The sequence below is a fragment of the Colossoma macropomum genome, unplaced genomic scaffold (genome assembly GCF_904425465.1).
Source record: "Colossoma macropomum unplaced genomic scaffold, Colossoma_macropomum, whole genome shotgun sequence".
NCBI lineage: Eukaryota > Metazoa > Chordata > Actinopteri > Characiformes > Serrasalmidae > Colossoma > Colossoma macropomum.
The window spans coordinates 40,394,842-40,414,177 of record NW_023494799.1 but is presented as its reverse complement, the minus strand read 5'-3'; the positions used below and the strand labels follow the sequence as shown (position 1 = coordinate 40,414,177).

Genomic DNA, 19,336 nt, shown 5'->3' with positions numbered 1-19,336 from the left:
CCCAATAATGTATTAAGAAAAAGAACACTACACTTGTAAGATGATATATGTACATTAGGCTTCTGACTGGCAACTGGCTATTCAGCACAATCAGTTCATCAGAACATATATATGACGTATATATGTTCTGCAGCACAAGTGCACTTATTTGGCTATAAAACTGCAAGAAAGAAAGATTAAAATCAAAATAATAAATTGTCTGACTGTGTGATCTGCTGATTCTGATCGTACACACCAAATGAACATACATGTAATGTTCTAAATGTACATTTTCAGAGCAATATATGTATATATATGTAATTATAGTGTATTTGTGAGGACTTGTGAGGCTCCTTTATAATGTACGATGCCGTTTTAGGGCCACTGTTAATAAAAACAGTAGACTTCGAAAAAAAGTCATAATATTTTGAGAATAAAGTCGTAATATTTGGAGGATAAAGTGGTCTAACTGAAGGGGGGCTGCCATAACACATTGGGGTCTCGGTTGCTGTACTGGCGCCAGAGCTCCACTCACTCCTGACTCTCTGTGGATCATTCTGATCATCATTCTCACTGTCTGTGAAACTTCATGCCCCTCATTTAACACGAGGAGGTGCTGCCTTCCCTTTGCAAAACCTTTGGCCATAATATTGCGATCTTTCCTGGTATTAACGCCACTTTAATGTCGTAATTCTACCACTTTTTTCTCGAAATATTCTGACTTTTTTCTCAAAGCCTACTATTTTTATTTTTATGAACAGTGGCCCTAAGACGCCGTCGTAATAATGGCCCAGCAATCTTCACTAATGTCTGGAATCCTGGTTTTTGACTATTCTGACTGGCATCATGTCTGTGGTTTCCCCAAAGACACTGTTTTCGTGGCAGGCGGTGGCCCCTCTAGCCAGCACACTGGATATAAATGACAGCACTGCGACGGTTATTGTGAGCTGTGAAGGTGCTCAGACCAATAACACACTAAAACAGCTGCTCTACTTCATAAAACACCAAATAAAACATCCCAGAGTGACAGGGTAGTGGGACCTTGTGAAACCAGAGCTATTTATCTAAATACTCGTTGGTGAAACTGCAGCTCGTTCGACTAAAATGCAGTGACTGCATTTGAAAGCATCTGCAATAACAATATGATGTGTGTATATCATGGTAGGGCTGGGCGATATGACAGTGATTATCGTTATTGTGATAAATTCTGTCCCAATATGTCACAATGCACTTTTTTTGATTATACAGTGGATTTCGGCAGTAATTAAAAACACTAACCCACTGCATGTTTGATTACAGGATAATTAGGCCTGGCTAACAGAATTTAGTTCAGAACGGTATGTTTTTCTAAATACTTGCACTACTTTATCCATCCCAACTTACCAGATGTCAGTAAAAATAAATCATTTCTATAAGTATTGCGATAACAACCTCTATATCATGGTATATAGGGCTGCACAATACTGACACACAATGCAATTTTCAATCGGGTCACGATGACGATACGAGAAGTGATAAATGATAAACTATTAAAGTAACGTGTTTCTGGCTGGACGTAACACAAGTGTAGACATTTCTGGGGGAAGTGTAAACAGAAATCTCACTAATCTGCCTTTATTCTAAACCCCTCTTTAGAATTGCAATCACATTTCTGTGCATATTTAGGGCTGAGAAACAGTTAGCATTACCTCAACAGCTCAAAAGGCTACAAAAACAAATGAATATATATATTTTTTTATACAGGTGCACAAGAACAAACACATATTCTTGTTTCATTTTCCTTTCTTATTTAATCATGTAATTCTGTGGAGTCAGACGCGTCAGGGTGTGTTTAGTTTAAAAACAACGTCGTTCTTGCTTTTGGTTGAGTGTAGTTAGGCAACATGTGTTTAGCTGGTCCAGGACTCTTATTTTGAAGGACGCTAATGGGCGTAAGGTAGCGTGCTGCAGTAGCCCATCAGTACCGCCCGAAGTAGGCTGTGTGCTGCATGAATTCCCCTTTGCTGCACGTTGTTTTGAGTAGTTTTTCCAGTAAAGCTGAGTTAAGTACGTTTTTAACTGGCCAGGTGGGACAGCAGGTTCAGCCCCAGTGCAGAGAAGGAGGCTTGTAATGGTTTGTGCTGGTAATGTAACGGTGTCTCTCTGGCGCTGCATGTATGGGGTAACTAGATCTGTTCCGTCGTCGCCGCTCTAACAATGCATTTATCGTGAAAAACTATATGTAAACTATATATAAAATGTGATTTAACATGCTGCTCTAATGGTCCACCTTATTATTGAATATTGACACATCTATTATTATCTATTTGTGCCCAGTGGGGAATATTAGAATGTCGTGGTCAAGTTCGTCTCCATGCATTCTGAGCAACAAACCTAACAGAGCCAGTATACAAAGGCTTAGAACTGGAACTTGGCCATTTCTGACAATTTCTTATAGTGCAGCACACTCCATTCACAACTTGGCAGGGAAGCCTTGATGGACATAAAGTGCTTTAATTGGAGTCCAACCTGTCAATGGAATCGACTTAAGTCATTTACATACAACCCAGTAAGCAGCCTATTGATTGTGAGCTGTCTGTGTGGAAGACGGAGGAGTTTTAATAGCGTTGCACCCTCCTGGAGACCTCAGCCTGTCTGAGTGCCGGCTAGCAGACGGGCACTTTCGCTCTTTTACACAATCAGAGTTGCCACAGAGCCAAAGATGGTGCTCACACACATACGTCTGGCTCTGTTGTCAAATCTTAAGAAAGCAGTGTTGGAAGCTGCTCCTGCAAAATACTTGTAAAGCGTTCAAATAGCAACCTGAATCGAAGCCAAGCATTCCAGCTGATTGCCTGAAAAATGTAGATAGTGGCTTGCTGTGCTGCCGCATGAACACAAAGTGACCTTGCACTCTGCACCAGTCTCTGCTGGGAGCCAGGCCTCAGGCCAGAGAGCAGCACCAGTATCAAATGGCCATCATTAATTCACAAGCAGAGATCAGCCTCAGAATGAGGAGAAGGGGGTCGTGTTTCCCTGCTTACTCTAGCAGTGCAGCGTGAATCTGCTGAGGCCTCTGAATCTAAAGACTTTAATCCATATCTGGGGGGCAGAAAAGGAGCTTACAGCTTTCTGTAAAGTCTCTGAGAAACAAACGGGTGTCAAGCCTTAAAAACTTCTTAGAGTTGGACCAGCCTTGGGTTTCTTCATGGCACCTTCCACCATTGTTTCTTTCATGGTGTTCCCAGACGCTGTTAAAAGAACAGCAGTTGCCTTCCCGAATCCAGCTTTTAACCGAGAGGAAAGAGTTCATGAACGGCTACGGGTGCCGGCCTCGAGTGCAGCAACCGTCTGAAATCAGCTCAGATCCTGACTGGTCGGCCCTCCTGACCCCACGAGCTTTGTCGAACTGTCTGGACCGTGCGGGTGGTGAAGGGGAGGGTGCGCCCTCAGGGTTCCCACTAACTTCCACTTCACCATTCCAAAATCAACAGCTTTGGGAAAGAAGCCTCGAATCTCTGTCTCGTACACGTACTCAGTTTATAAAAGACCATCTGCTCAGGACTTCGGCGCTTTCTTAGGTGCCATGTGGTGACATAAGCCTGAGATAAACCCCGAGTGGGACGAGGCTGTTTACGGCTCCTTCAGACAGACCCTTCAAACTTTCGTCCAAATCAGGATCAGATGCAGAAAATTATACATCATAATGGTTCAAACAGAATTAGAAGACTTTCCCTAACAAACTCCTTCGGTTTGCTTCAGGATGGCTGCGAGTGTGGATCAGTACCTCGCTGCTCCTGTTCCTCATTTTCGGAATACAGATGAATGAGGTTTCACAAGCACGGCCTGAATGTTACTTTGCAGCTTAAAATATTGCAGGACATTCCTCAGAGCTTGGAGAGCGTACTGGGTTATTGCTGGGTAAGACTGGATGATACTGTGGATACAGGAACAGTGACTTTCTTGGCTGGTCTAATGGCTCACGCACAGAGCCTTAGTTGGAAAAAAAATAAACCAATACATCAAAAAGAGGCACCGACAGTCAATCTTTATTATAACAAACTCCCAAACTTAGCCTTCCTCCCACGCATCTCCCTTCACACCTACTTACGAGGATCAGAGCAAAGAGTAACTCGCAAAACCATGTGGTCTTCCGGGCCTCCGACGGACAGAAGCAGGCCGAACTGCAAACGTCTACTGCAACCAGCCAGACACAGTCCTGCACGCACTCACTGCTCTAGTACAACAACACAATTACAGTCTGAAAACTACAATAACAAAACATCAAATGTCAGAAAGATTACGCATTCACATAAACAGCACAAAAAAGCTGATTAACAATTATGCATGCAGTGATAACAGATGTTACGGCTATGTGTTCGTCTAGAATCAGTGACTAGTCCACTTTTTGTACTGTACTCTTTCCAACATACCAAGTTAACCAGTCCGGATGTCCGGATGATTCACTTCCCAGGATAATTTTATGTCTGGATGAGATTACAGACCCTTCACAGATCCTGAACAATGAAACTTCGTAGGAGGGACATTTTGCTAAATTGTAAACATGACCAAATGTTAGTGTTCGTTTGATTGTGTTCGTTGTAAAATGTGTGTAAATTACTACACATTAAACCTTTTTTCTGTGTGTATCACAATCTCAGCACTGGTTCTGAAGTAGGGGCGGGTGCGTATGGGTGAGCCATATACCAATATTTATTGTTATCAATATATAAATAAGTATGTTTTATACTGTCAGCACTTAAAGAACAACTGCATGTTCCACTACAAGAGAGCATAATTAGCCCTGCTGAATTGAATTCAGTGCTGTAGTATGTGAAAAAAAGGGTGTATTCATAGTTTTTGATAATATTTTTTTAATGTGGCACGACTGGCTCTTTTTTGTCTGCTCCAAAGAATCAAACTGAACACCGTAATGCATAAAGTGTTCCATGAAAATGTCTCTAAGTATTCTAATATATTTTTGCTAGATCTGTCACAATCAGGTGAATTTAGGAAAATGAATATTTTTAGTTACCATTTAAATTGTCTGCACTAACATTCCTCATAAACATGGTACAGCCACAGTTAAAAATCAGAAACTCAACTTAATTTATTCTCTAAATTTTAATTTATAACGTGATGTTGACAAAACGCAAAAAGCAGAAGTTGGAAGTGCGGAAGGGCAGCGTTCGGACAGTCTGTGGCGGCACATAACAAAAACACAACTGGATGAGCGAGAAATCCGACCGGCTCCCTCTGCATCAAAAGCTAGGTTAGGGGTCGCAACCCAAATGTTAAGATGAGCCATTTTGTCCAAAAATCAGTCCACCTTGGGAGCCACAACGTTTTATGTCCAATACGTGCTGATGTCCTAGTTTAGGCTGAAAAATATAAACTTTCTTCTAAAATTTCTCCCCACGTTCAACTTTTTACGAGGCTGAAGTCGCTTCTCATTCGCCAGCCTCCTGTTAAAATTTTCCTGTTCCACCTTAAATGAATGTAACTCCTGCACCATTTAAGGTGGAACGGGACAATTAGAAAGAGAAGCTTCAACTTCACAACTTTGTAGTGTTTGACGTCTCTCGTTGCAGATTTAATGCACCAGGAAACAAACTGCGGTGCTTCTAAATGCGAATAAGTCCATTCGGCTCCAAACATTAGTCTTAAATCTCTCTCTCTGCTGTTTCGTAGCTACTAGCCAGGCGAGACTCTCTGCGTTGCTATGTAACCTGCAGTCTCCACACCAACCTTCAGAGTTATAGGGTGGTGAATCAGCAGCGTTTAAGACCATTTATTATTAAACTGTGTTGAACGATCAGCAGAGCTTTATTTTACTGCGAAAGACGATTATTTTATTTTTACCTACTAATCTAATTCTGCTGTGGAGCAACAGGGCAGTATAAGAGCCGCACGTTGGCGACCCCTGAACTAGCATATGCAAGCACTTTAGCTTCTACGGAGTTGAAGGGAAAAAGACCTGCACAGGAGCCAGACTACACGCAAGTTGTGCCACACTAAAATATTTTGGAAACAACAAACATGAGAAACCATATTACACGTAGTTTCTGCCAACCTGAGGAAGCCTGAACGTTGTTTCTAAAGGGGTTACTGACCACCTGTCTGCAGGCAAAATGCAAACCAGACAGTCATGGAACAGCCGAAGAGGAACTACCTTGAATGAACATAGAAACTGATTTAATTTCAGTTTCAGAAACTAAAAAATAAAAATAGCACCACTGATAATATCACTGGATTCTAAGCTGTGCTTCTTGCATGCGGTCAATCCCCTGGATAACCAGCTGTCTACATGATTTGCATCAGGAGGTTTGGATCCATTACCACAAAATCAGGGCTAATCAACAGTGACTACACTGCAGAGGTAACTGAGCACTCAAGTGCTGTAAGTCTATCTGCTAATGAACTGACAGGCAGAAACCACAGGACAAAACATCCCGACCTGTTCTCTCCTGGTAAAGATGTTAAGGCTACCTCTGATGCCAAGGTGAAGTAAATGCATCCCTCCATTACGTTTGTGTGGGGCAGATTATTGTCTTTGTTAGTCCATTTCTGACGTCTAGCTGACACTGAATATAACTCGGCTTTCGGGGATCCATTTGTGACGATAATTTGTACTGAAATGGAATGATAAGTGATGATCCCAGTGGGCCGAGTGGTGTTGCTGGCTCTAAACCAGTCAACCACAAAGCCACCAAAGAGAAATTTGAGGGCACCTTGGGGATCCTCAGCTGATCGTATCTAAAGGTGCAGGTCCCTTAACATAACTAGTAAAAACAGCGCTGACGCCAGCCTAAAACAAAGCAGAGTCGTGGTTTTCTCATCTACATGTTGTGGTGAAACGCGCCGGACAATAAAGACGCAGAGAGTTATGAGAAAAAAAGAAAAAACGGCAAGTTGGCTGAACAAGAGACCAAAGAAACCAAATGTGAGAATTTTTCTGTTAAAAAATTACAATAATCATTGTTTTATCTTAGTTTAATGTAGTTTCAGTGTATTTTGGACGTTTTCTTCATTACAAGCATAAAAATCGCTAATAGCATGCTAATGTCTCGGTAGCCAGCCAGCTAACTTTCCTGTTCCACCTTAAATAGTCCAGCAGTTCTGACGCCAGAATGCAACTGCTGCTCCATTTAAGGTGGAACGGGAAAATTCGAACAAGAATCTGGAGAATATCTGACTTCAGCTTCATATCACTGAAGAATTAGGGGTGGTGATAATAAATAATTGCCCCCTCTTTGAAGATCATATGATGCCCTAAATGTAACTAAAGCCCAGCAGTGAGGAGCTGAACTTTACCCTCCTCTGCTGTCACTGCAGACTGGCAGGGTCGCCTACAGAGCAGCGCTGGTAGCTGTTAATGAAGTGACGCTCTTTTTATTTGAGGGTCCCATTTCAGAGGGAAGATTCAGCCACTACCCTGTAACTCAGTTCCAAGGGGTTAGGGTGACACTCGAAAACAAGGGGTAGGGGTAAAAAGAAGAAATGGGACTGGGCCCAAGTACTGCAAAGGCAAGAACAACCCTTTACTGTCCCAGTGAATGATGGTTATCACATTTCAAAGAACTAAAAAAAAAAAGGCAGGTCATCATCAATTTCATATTTGATTGGAAGCTTTTTAAAGATCATCTGCATCACAAACAAACACGCTGGTTTAAAAACTTTGAGATCCAGCTGTTTATGAAGAAAGTTTCAAACCCTTTAATGCATGCGTCCATAAAGAGGGCAGGCAGATCTACATGGACTCAGAGAGGCCCCTAATAACCACCCGTGCAGCGCATGCTGTAGCTGTTCCCTCCCAAAGCCACAGACCACTCCTATGGCACATCTGGCAGACTGCTTACGGGTTCAGGGCGCGAGTAAATTGGCCCCATGAAAGCAGAGCATATCCAATGATGTAGTGCATTTATTCCCAACTGGTTCAGCTCCTCCTCCAAGGCTAGAAGGTGACGTAAAGCCACTCCTGGGACAAAGAGCTCCTGGAACTGTTTCCAGGGCGGTAAAGGGGAGGGGGTGGGAGGTTTTGTCAGTGACCCCTGAGACCACTTCCCTCAAACTCTAATCCCCATTCCATCAGACTTCCTTCCTGCGGTTCCTACTCCACAGTGCCAAAGATCCCAATCACTGAGCGCAGCGCTTCACAGAACACGCGTTTTCAGGTTAAACATCAGTCCCCAGAACTGAAACAAGGTTCTGTTAATACTTACTTTTCTTAAGCCACTTGTTTACAACTACGACATCTTGGTCAGTTCCTTTGTCACTGTTAGCTACTGCACTGAGGTCACGGTCACAATTTACTGCCCAGAGCAACAGCTGGAGAAGTAGATCTATGACCCAAGAACAGAAGCCGTGCTAAGACCTCAGGGATGGAGAAACCAAGGGCAAGGTCATAGGCTGGACAATTTTTCTCTGTTGCATAAAAGAGCAAACTCACCAACATGAAAACACACGTCATTTTTAGATAATTAAATACGTCATACACGATGATAACAATCAGTTATTTTGAACTATTGATTACGCAACAGATTAGAATGTTTGAGAATTTCTACTCTCCACTGTGTTGACACTGTACAATCTGACCACATCCAAGAAGCCACATAAGGGTCCGTTATAAAAAGCCTCTTTAATTGGTCCAAACCATGCTGACACGTTACAGTGAATTAAGGAGGGAGCTGAGTAGAGGTGGATGGAAAAGAGCAAAAGAGACACAGAAGGACAAATAAAAATGCAGAAGGAAAGAAATTTAACAGGCAAACCAAAAGGGACTAAGATAGTTTATACAGTAACAATGATGTTTACTGCAGATCCTAATCAAGGCCTCAAACGTCAACTTCAAAGATCATTTCGAGTCGAAAACCTGCCAAGAATGATGTATTAAAGTATCCACACAAAACCTATTACTGACCATCGAGCATGCAGGGCTACGACTGCGCAAAAGCAAAGCCGAATAGCCGGCATAGTGGAAGTTTCGCTCGCTTTTACAGTCACGTTTTCAGTTTTTGCACATACGAGCGGGACAGCGGCCCGAGTGCCGGTACACACAGCAGAACAGCAGCTCATTAAACAATTAGTGAGCAACATACTTTTCTTACCACAGGGTTCAGTTTCCCATACAGGGATTAAGTCTAGACCTGGACTACACAGCATTCTGAACAGAGAGTTCTCATTAAAAGGCAATTATAGTCCAGAAACTGACCCAACGTGCCTCATTCTGCTGAACACTGTTTGCTGGTAAAAACAATCGTTGCTCTACTCTAATAATTACTTTTTGGAAGAAACTCCCAGTATAAAAATTATCTTGAAACAATGGTTGAAAAATAACTTCAGAAACACGGCTACAGCCTCTTTTTCATAGGCTATTACTTATGGCCAACAGGGCCACGGTGCTCCACGGTGCTCTGTGACCCAAACAAACACCCAGTGCTTTTTCACATTATGAAACAGTGACCAGACACTGGCATACGATGTGTCTGATGTAAATGTAACCTGTCGATGTCACTTTCGAAGAGCTGCCATAAGTACAGAACACGCATAACCAAGTTTAATACAAGAGATCTGGTCCCTTTGTCCAGTTCCACTAAACGGCACATGAAAGTTCTGTCCTATAATCGTGCACATTCACATGATGTAGGCTATTCACAGATAATGCCTCGGAGTGGAAAAGGACTAAATCCTCTAGATCCACAAAGTGTACACTGCAGATGTAGACTAATAATTTACAGATCAAGCTAAATTTAGGCTACATTACATTACACAGCTTAAATTATATTCTATTTGTTCAGTGGAGCGAATGTAAACTCCAGACAAGCTAAAAACCTCCACTCAGTCTTATACCGGAAAATTACACTTCCCAAAAAAATGGAGCATCAACTTCGAACACATCTGGCATCCTTCGGAGCTGCACGGTTGATGTGTACTCAGGACTTTGGCTTGAGCGAACACACAAGTTGGCTCTTCACCGAACAACTGATTCAACTAGAAGATTAGAAACCTCTTAGCAGCAGCAAGCGTGGACTCACTGTGTGACATTAGATGTTTAATCTTTTACCCCACAGAAACACATCAGCTTCAATGAAGTCCAGTTAGAAAATAGATGAACTCAAATAAAACCGCTCAGTAGAGCCGAACTGTTAAGGTGCACTCATATAATCATACAGACAGAATGTGGAACACAGTCCTCTCCGTACAGTAACCGAGACTCTGCTCACAACCTGAAAGGAGAAAAAGGATGTATATATTCAAACTAGCTTATTAAAACTAGCATTGCATTCACTTCATCCCAACCCAGCACTTCTACTGACAGACTACTCGACAAAAAGCTGAATTTCTCGAATTTCTCAATAAGCATTATAACGCAAAGAATAACGCTTTTAATCACAATTAACGACCACAATCACGATGTCCTTCACCTGCAATACGCACCGATCAGGCATAACATTCTGACCACCTCCTTGTTTCTGCGCTCATTGTCCATTTTATCAGCTCCACTTACTATATAGGTGCACTTTGTAGTTCTACAGTTACAGACTGTAGTCCATCTGTTTCTCTGATACTTTGTTAGCCCCCTTTTACCCTGTTCTTCAGTGGTCAGGACCCCCATGGACCCTCACAGAGCAGGTAGTATTTGGGTGGTGGATCATTCAACACTGATGTGGTGGTGGTGTGTTAGTGTGTGTTGTGCTGGTCTGAGTGGATCAGACACAGCAGTGCTGCTGGAGTTTTTAAACACCTCAATGTCACTGCTGGACTGAGAATAGTCCAACAACCAAAAACATCCAGCCAACAGCGTCCTGTGGGCAGCGTTCTGTGACCACTGATGAAGGACTAGAGGATGACCAACACAAACTGTGCAGCAGCAGATGAGCTATCGTCTCTGACTTTACATCTACAAGGTGGACCGACAAGCTAGGAGTGTCTAATAGAGTGGACAGTGAGTGGACACAGTGTTTAAAAACTCCAGCAGCACTGCTGTGTCTGATCCACTCATACCAGCACAACACACACTAACACACCACCACCACGTCAGTGTTACTGCAGTGCTGAGAATGATCCACCACCCAAATAGTACCTGCTCTGTGAGGGTCCATGGGGGTCCTGACCACTGAAGAACAGGGTAAAAGGGGGCTAACAAAGTATCAGAGAAACAGATGGACTACAGTCTGTAACTGTAGAACTACAAAGTGCACCTATATAGTAAGTGGAGCTGATAAAATGGACAATGAGTGTAGAAACAAGGAGGTGGTCAGAACGTTATGCCTGGTCGGTGTATCTATGCCAATATTTACTCTTGCAAATTCTCACCCACCAGTTGAATCTCCCCATTATATGAAGACAGCCAGGTGCTTCCGCCAGCACAAATGCACACATGTAGACAATCACTAGCTTTCAGTCAAAGAGGACCAGATTCCTGGAGGGGAGCACTGACTGGCCACTGTACTGTACACAAGATCAGAGCAGTTCTTACTTTGCAATGTTGCAGTCCTGGATTTTGTCATGTGATAAGAGTCTACATTTTTAAGTACATTCTGAATAATTCGTTCAATGGTTAAAACAAACCTCAGAGATGGCTGTGATTACCACAGTCGGAGATGAAGACCAACCGTGATCAGCGCAGTCTGACACTCTGCTTTACTCTGATGAATACGACACACATTCCCGCTGATAAGTGACCAAACGGTTGTAATTCATATTGAGAACCTGATCAATAATGTAGGAGATCTCTGTACTCTCTGTAGGAGGTTCTACTGCAGCCGCTTAAATCTGTCTGCTATGTTCTGAGGAACAGAGATATATCAGTCATACAGGCAGAACCACAGCAACAAGCTAGTTCAAGTGAACAAACTGGAGGCACGAAGGAAGGAAGGGTTTCAGAGTGTGAGCAAACAGAGGGAACGGGGTGAAGTGCTGGGTGTGGTGGGATGGAATGCATTTAGCAGGACTGATTGTAGGTACACTGTCAATTTGGCATGTCACCCAAACCCGAGCTACTTCACCATGGACAAAAAAATAAACCCTCCTGGTAAAATTGTTGAAACAGTAACAGTGCAGGGCAGTGTACTGACCACACAACAACACTGTTTTTTCAGTTTCACCGGTATTAATATAAATATAATTACCGAATATAAACTACAATGTGTGCTAAAACTTTATTAAAAACTGGAAATCTGGATTCGGTCTGGTTATTGTTTTGAACAGAGAGGCACGATCAGAATCGGTCAAGACTGTAATCAGAATATTTTTGTTCCAAAAACTAAAATCAGCCAATTTATTCTTCTTATTTTGGTAATGTGTTGATTTTATGATGTAAACAACATAAGCTGAGAAAGCACATCCACCCTCTATTAAAATGCTGCTACTACATCTGTACCAAAAGGTCACAGCATAACTATGCAAGACTCATTTTGCTAAGTAGTCGATTGCCTCTTACTTTCAATGTAGCGCTTTATTTCATTTTATTTAAACAGGCAACCAGTTTTTCATTTATGGATTTAAAATGCCAGATGAGTGGAAATTATGTTATTTATATTGCTTTTGCCAACAGAAAGTATTAAAATATGCCAGTGTGTTTCATGTGTTGGCTTAGCCGACACAGCTTGAGCTATATATATATATAAGTACATATACATATATATATAATTATTTTTATTTTGGCCAATCTGTGCTGCCATTTCATGATGTAAATAAACTCACACTCACACTCCACACACACACACACACACACTCACACACATGTAACAAGCAAGCGGGCAGATGGATCCGAGTCATCTGAAAATGCCTTGTCGCCATGGCAACCTCACACGAGTCATTCTCTTTTTCAGGGGGAAGAAACAGGAAAAGGGGCCGGCTGAATTTGTCTGCCCTTCCATCTGTCTGGCGAGCTGCCTCCACGCTCGAGGACTGACCATCGGACGGTGGGTTTAGTCTGAGCAAATTCCTTGTGGAGGAGGGTGGGCTGGTGGGACAGCACGGAAATCCACCATCTGCTGACTACCGTCTGGTTGACAAGGTGAAGGGAGGGAAGGGGGGGGTTCTGACCTCAAGACCACAATAAGACCAGACAGTTAATTATCCCAAGATAACGGAAAAGCAATCGCACCGTCGCCTCCCGACACAGCGCGATTCTTTGTTTTCGCCTGTACAGCAGTGAATCACAGCACACTGACCGCTGACGATCTCAGCTCTCTTAAAATACTGCGCTTAGTCCAGAATTCTTAAAAAGGCACGAGAAAATTCAACCTGGATGTCTCTCAGGAGCAAAAACGGTCACTGCATTCAAAAGTGGGCCAACTGTGGTTTAAGAGGCCACAAAGCCAGTCTGTGCCCTTGACTGTTCCTCTACAGAGAAAAGCCTGCAGAGGTGAAGCAGAGGAGCAACAGAGAGTGGGGGGGGATCATGACATCTGTGGGTGACCAGAGGGATCCAGATGTGGGATCTAGAACATTCTTTAGGCTAAAGAAAAAAAAACAAAGCAGTGCCGCACGGCGAACCCTCGGCGCCGCATGTCCAATAAATGTAGTGTTTCTTTATTCTTTCACCACATAATTTAAGAAGCGTCTCATGGTGTGTTTACAGAAGGCAAACCCAATATTCCCAGATACGCGTCAATCAGAAGGGGAACCTCAGACAACTATTATGGGATTTAACACACAGGAATATTCTACTCCTGCAGATTCGCTATTTTGAGGGTGGAAAACATGAGACTTAATGAAAGTTTGTCTGACCTCCCATTAACACTGTGTGTGTGTGTGTGTGTGTGTGAGCCCTGTGCTTCTTTCTGTTTTACAGCTGGGCATAAAAGCGGACGACCCAGCCCGGAGGAAAACAGATGTTCTGGTTTTGAGAAGCCGTGCTCCTGTCACTGGGCACTGGGTCAGACACACAGAGACAGGAACCACTGGGAACAGAGCTAAAGCTCCAGTCCTGCACAAAAAGAGGAACAACGGAGGAAAGAGTTCAGCAGAACTTCACTGTTAAACACACTGGGGTGGGGGGGGTGGTGACCACTCACACCACCCACCACCCAGCACTGCTAACGCAGGAGTAAAGCTATAATGGAGGAATTCACTTCCAGCACCGTTTAAAAAGGTTTTTCGTACATTTGACTCTATTTCAAGTCGACATCAAAGGTCAAACAAAGTGGGCTTTCTAGCTGAGCGGGCTGCAGGACTACAACTCTACAGCTAAACTGTGTGTATAACACAAAGAACCCCAAACAGGACCAAAATAGTACTCGGAGAACGGTACACCCCTCAGAATCCGCCCAAACCGAACCACCGCGCACGGCTAACCAGCACAAAAGACTCTGGAACTCGGCTCTGCCTTTTCACCCCTTCGTGGCTGTTTCTACCCCGCGGCTGCCTTCAGGACGAAGCCCACCCTCTCAGCGGCGGCTCTAAAGGGTCTTTGCTATGATGATGTTCTCGGTTTGGCGGAAAACTGCACCGTTTCCACAAGTTTAGCAGGCCAGCATTCCCACAACGAGCCGCTCGCAGCAGCTCCGTGCCGTGTTGAATGCTCGGCAGCGCGGCGGGGGGAGTCGCTCTGCCCGCCTTTCCCAACAACACACCGAGCCTCCGTGGAAGTGACTGCATTACAGACGCGCCATACCTGGAAAAACGGACCAGCGGTGGAGGGACGGTGCGGAAAATCGCCTCTCTCGGCCGTTCAGCTGTCCTCCTTTCCGCCGAGCCCACAGTTCCCGAGTTCGGCGCTGTCGCTTCCCTACAGGAATTTTTTTCCAGCGACAGAGCGTTGCTGTTGGAAGCCCAGGGGGCGGGGCTTCGCGCTGTGGGCGGGGCCTCTACTGTATTCAAACTGGAATGGTGGCGGGTTTTACTTGTGAATTTATTACAGCCAAGCTTAAACTTATTTACTGCGCGCACAAAGGACAGGAAAGAGGATCTTATTGGCTCCACTGCAAAAAATAATGGTCTACCTTTAGTTTTTGCGTATTTTGAATAAACAATGGTCAGTTCAGGTTACAGCACAACATTAATTAAAAACAAAATAAAAAGAGATTTTTAATATGGCCGTTTTACTGGTTGAGTTTGACACCCCGATCTGGAGTGTGATAAATTCTCTGATTAGTCAAACCCTCACTAACACTTAACAGCCATGGGTTCCTCTAAACATCTGCCTGAGGCCAAAAAGGCAAAGCAAAGCCCCCATATGGTAACAGAGCACCTCCAGGAACGTTTAGCTGATACATTAGTGGTGGTGCACAATTCTACTGTGCAGCATTGCTTGCACAAGCATGATCTGCTTGGAACAGTCATCAGAACTTACCTGTGACTTCATCACAAAAGTCAATGTCTGAAATGTACAAACAACATCTAGAGAAGCCAGAGGTGTTCTGGAAAGTGCTGTGGACTGATGAGGTACAAATCTAACTCTTGGCCACATTGCAGTGTGTTTGAAGAAAAAAGATTTTAATAAAAAGAACACCTTGCCAAATGTTAATCATGGGGGTGGATCATTTTGGGGTTTACAGGATTTCACTAAATATCAGTAAGTTCTGAGTACAAACATCACACAGTCAGTCAGGAAACTGAAGCTGAAAAGAAACTGGCTTCTACAACAGGACAATGATCCAAAACACACCTCAAAATTCACCATGAACTACGTCATGAAACACAACCTGAAACTTTGGGAATGGTTGAGGTATGTTGTGGAGTAATGGGGTACAGCTGGGTCAGGCTCGATCACTGTGGACCTCCTGTGACCCTTGTTTAAGTGGTCTCTAAGTACTGATGATATCCACGCAATGCATAGAAAAGCAAATTGTGACATATTGTGTTGTAACTTTTCACAATAATGATAAATGTTGCCATACTGCCCAGTTCTGTATACAATTTGAGAGCACAATATAATTATATAATATTATATAATTATGTAATGATATAATATAAAATTATATAATTATGGCCGATTTTGTTGCTTCTCCCAAAGCAAAAGCGAATCTTTACTCAGATCAGTGCTGTGGCAGTTTAAACAACATTGATTTCCCTAGGTTGATATTTTTAATAGTTCCTTTTATCACTGCATGCATATGAGCTGTATGGGTCTGTCTGAGAATAGACTGTTTTCAGACAACTGAATCAATATAGGCTATTACTGAGAAAAGTAATAACCTCATTTGTTGCATTTTGGTCCAAAATATGCTCCCCTGCCAGACTTCGTTAAAGAATATCAAGTTGTCAAAGTCACAGCAAGCGTGTAACAGCTGAAGCTGTGTCTCACTGTCTGATAAAGCCATGCTGAGATGGCCGTAAGGTCAGAACACAGTGGCAAACAACACATACAGTCAGATTCTTCCAGCACGAGCGTCATGTGCGCAGCAGATCCAGGTCTAAACGTTTGATGTAAGTAATCCTGACAGGTCCGGAGTGCCCCGAGAACAAACTATGCATGGAAGAAATAAGGCCACATATAATCTCTGGGTGCCTGTCCATTCTGGGGTTTGGCGAAAATCAGGCCCTTCTGGTTGGAAGGCCCGGTGGAGGGAGCGCTGCAGGTAATTGGAAGCAGGGAAAGAACCATAGCAGTGTCTGCCAATGAGATATTGGATTAATTTAGCAGGAGTCTGCCTGCATGTGGAGCATGTCTCAGCTCAGCGTCGTCAGGGGAAATCGGAAGGCATGATGCAAGAATTTCATCAGTGGACGTGTCCTTCACACCATGCAGAACTCAAGCGGTTTACGTACTCTGCGCTTCGTGTTGACTGTTCATAGTGCGTGATAAATCATCCTTTTTGTGTTTATTGTATTTATTGTGTTCACATCTTTACAAACGAACATCCCAGAGCAAGGAATTTGAACATCAAACAGTAGAAATGTGCGGATAATGAGACCTGAGCATATCCATATTATTCAGATAGAAGTTGTATGTAAAAGTTTGGACACCTCTGGCCAAATTACATATTTTGTTTATTTTTGAAGTGAACAAAAGTAAACAAAACTTCTGTAGCAAACTATTTAAAAAAATCTGCAAATGCACAGCCACTTTATATATGATTAGCATAAAAGATAATTGTGGTATGTGAAAATGTGTGGGCATCCTTTCAGGTGTAAAGTCTCTTAATTAACTTTTTAGGTCTCTATTGATTCATTAAGAATCGTTAGGCAGGTCAAAAATTGTCATTAACAATTGTCAGCTGATTTGCGTTCTAGAGCCCTTGTGTCAAACACAAGGCCTGCAGGCCAGATCAGGCCCGCCACACATATTATTAGCCTGTTTCACAGTGTGTTGCACTACAGTCCCCAGCATGCACTGCAACGTAATGTGCTCCGACTGTCCTACCCCCATCACCAAATGCATTTCAGCTGCAGTTCAACCAACATAAACACCCAACTCATCTCAGCAGCTCAGAAACTGAGCCCAAGTCTTAGTGAACCTGCAGCAAAGAAAAGATGCCAGGTGTCTAAATCAAGCAGATAGGTAGGTTTGAAAGACTGAGCTCCTGAGGACGTTTACATTATGAATATTTCAGATGTCCATATAATATTTCAAGGTCTATTATAAGTGTCTGTATTTGCTGTTGAAGTTTTGCATATTTTGAATAAACAATGGTCAGTTCAGGTTACAGCACAACATTAATTAAAAACAAAATAAAAACGCTTATTTCTCTGGCTCACAGATTTGTTGAGATTTTTAATATGGCCGTTTTACTGGTTGAGTTTGACACCCCGATCTGGAGTGTGATAAATTCTCTGATTAGTCAAACCCTCACTAACATTTAACAGCCATGGGTTCCTCTAAACATCTGCCTGAGGCCAAAAAGGCAAAGCAAAGCCCCCATATGGTAACAGAGCACCTCCAGGAACCTTTAGCTGATACATTAGTGGTGGTGCACAATTCTACTGTGCAGCATTGCTTGCACAAGCATGATCTGCTTGGAACAGTCATCAGAACTTACCTGTGACTTCATCACAAAAGTCAATGTCTGAAATGTACAAACAACATCTAGAGAAGCCAGAGGTGTTCTGGAAAGTGCTGTGGACTGATGAAGTACAAATCTAACTCTTTGGCCACATTGCAGTGTGTTTGAAGAAAAAAGATTTTAATAAAAAGAACACCTTGCCAAATGTTAATAATGGGGGTGGATCATTTTGGGGTTTACAGGATTTCACTAACTATCAGTAAGTTCTGAGTACAAACATCACACAGTCAGTCAGGAAACTGAAGCTGAAAAGAAACTGGCTTCTACAACAGGACAATGATCCAAAACACACCTCAAAATTCACCATGAACTACATCATGAAACACAACCTGAAACTTTGGGAATGGTCCTCACAGCCCCTGACTTGACCATGATAGAGATTCTGTGGGTAGGTGGTTCAAGAATATTGCTGAGCTAGAAGAGTGAAAACTCCTAAAACAAGACGAGACATTCAGCCTACAAGACGTGTTTTATATATAAATATATATATATATATATATATGTATATATATATATATGTATTTCTCTCATATAAACAGGCTATAAAATAAATGGGCTGTAAAACAATAACAATAGTTATCGCGATATAGATTATCAGTAGATCCTCAATAGGAATATTAAAAAAGTTCGACAGATGATCAATATAATAGACCATTCTTACACTTACGCATTGTAGCGACAGCCCTGGTGGCATTTTCCACTGCAAGAAAAGTGACACTACTCTGTTGTCGCCACAAGAGGGTGCAGTTCCAAGTTTTTTTTTATTTGACCAGTAAGGAGATGTTGGCTAAAAGACTGGTGATCTGTCCTCCTGTGACATGATAAGTGGCATGTAACTGTACTGGCCTTTAGCTACAGCACTGATTTAAACGAAAGTCAGCTGAGATACTGAATGTGTAGCACGCGAGAGTGGGAGAACATGAGCTTCCTAGGCTAACTGTTCTTAGCAGCTGGCTAACGTGAAGCAGCGCAGATAGCCTAGCACTCGTCACCAAACAGCTAAAAATAATCTGTTTTCTTTCTAAATGATTAACGTTACAACAATCATGGCCATGCTGTGCATGTGAGACTGAGCCCCAGTGCACAAAGCAGCTCCATAAAGGCCTGGCTGGGTGAGTTTGGTGTGGAAGAGCTTGACTGACCCTCACAGAGCCCTGACCTCAACCCCATCAAACACCTTTGGGATGAACTAGAACGGAGATTGTGAGCCAGACCCTCTCGTCCAACATCAGTGTCTGACCTCACAAATGCTCTTCTGGATGAATGGGCACAAATTCCCACAGACTCTCTCCAACATCCTGTAGAAGCTTCCCAGAAGAGTGGAAGCTGTTAGAGCTGCAAAGGGGGACCAGCTCCATATTAACGCCTATGGATTTAGAATAGGATGTGTAGGTGTCCCAATACTTTTGTCCATAAAGCGTATG

The 19,336-nt window shown here is 42.9% G+C and overlaps 1 protein-coding gene across 1 annotated transcript in view; it reads right to left on the bottom strand.

The window, feature by feature from the left end:
* ccdc102a (coiled-coil domain containing 102A) overlaps positions 1-14,730 on the bottom strand; it is a 101,353-nt gene extending 86,623 nt beyond the window's left edge. Inside the window, exon 1 of the mRNA XM_036586448.1 lies at positions 14,582-14,730. The gene's annotated coding sequence lies outside the window, so the exon portion shown is untranslated. The remainder of the gene's footprint in view (positions 1-14,581) is intronic.
* Between the last annotated feature and the right edge of the window lie 4,606 nt (positions 14,731-19,336).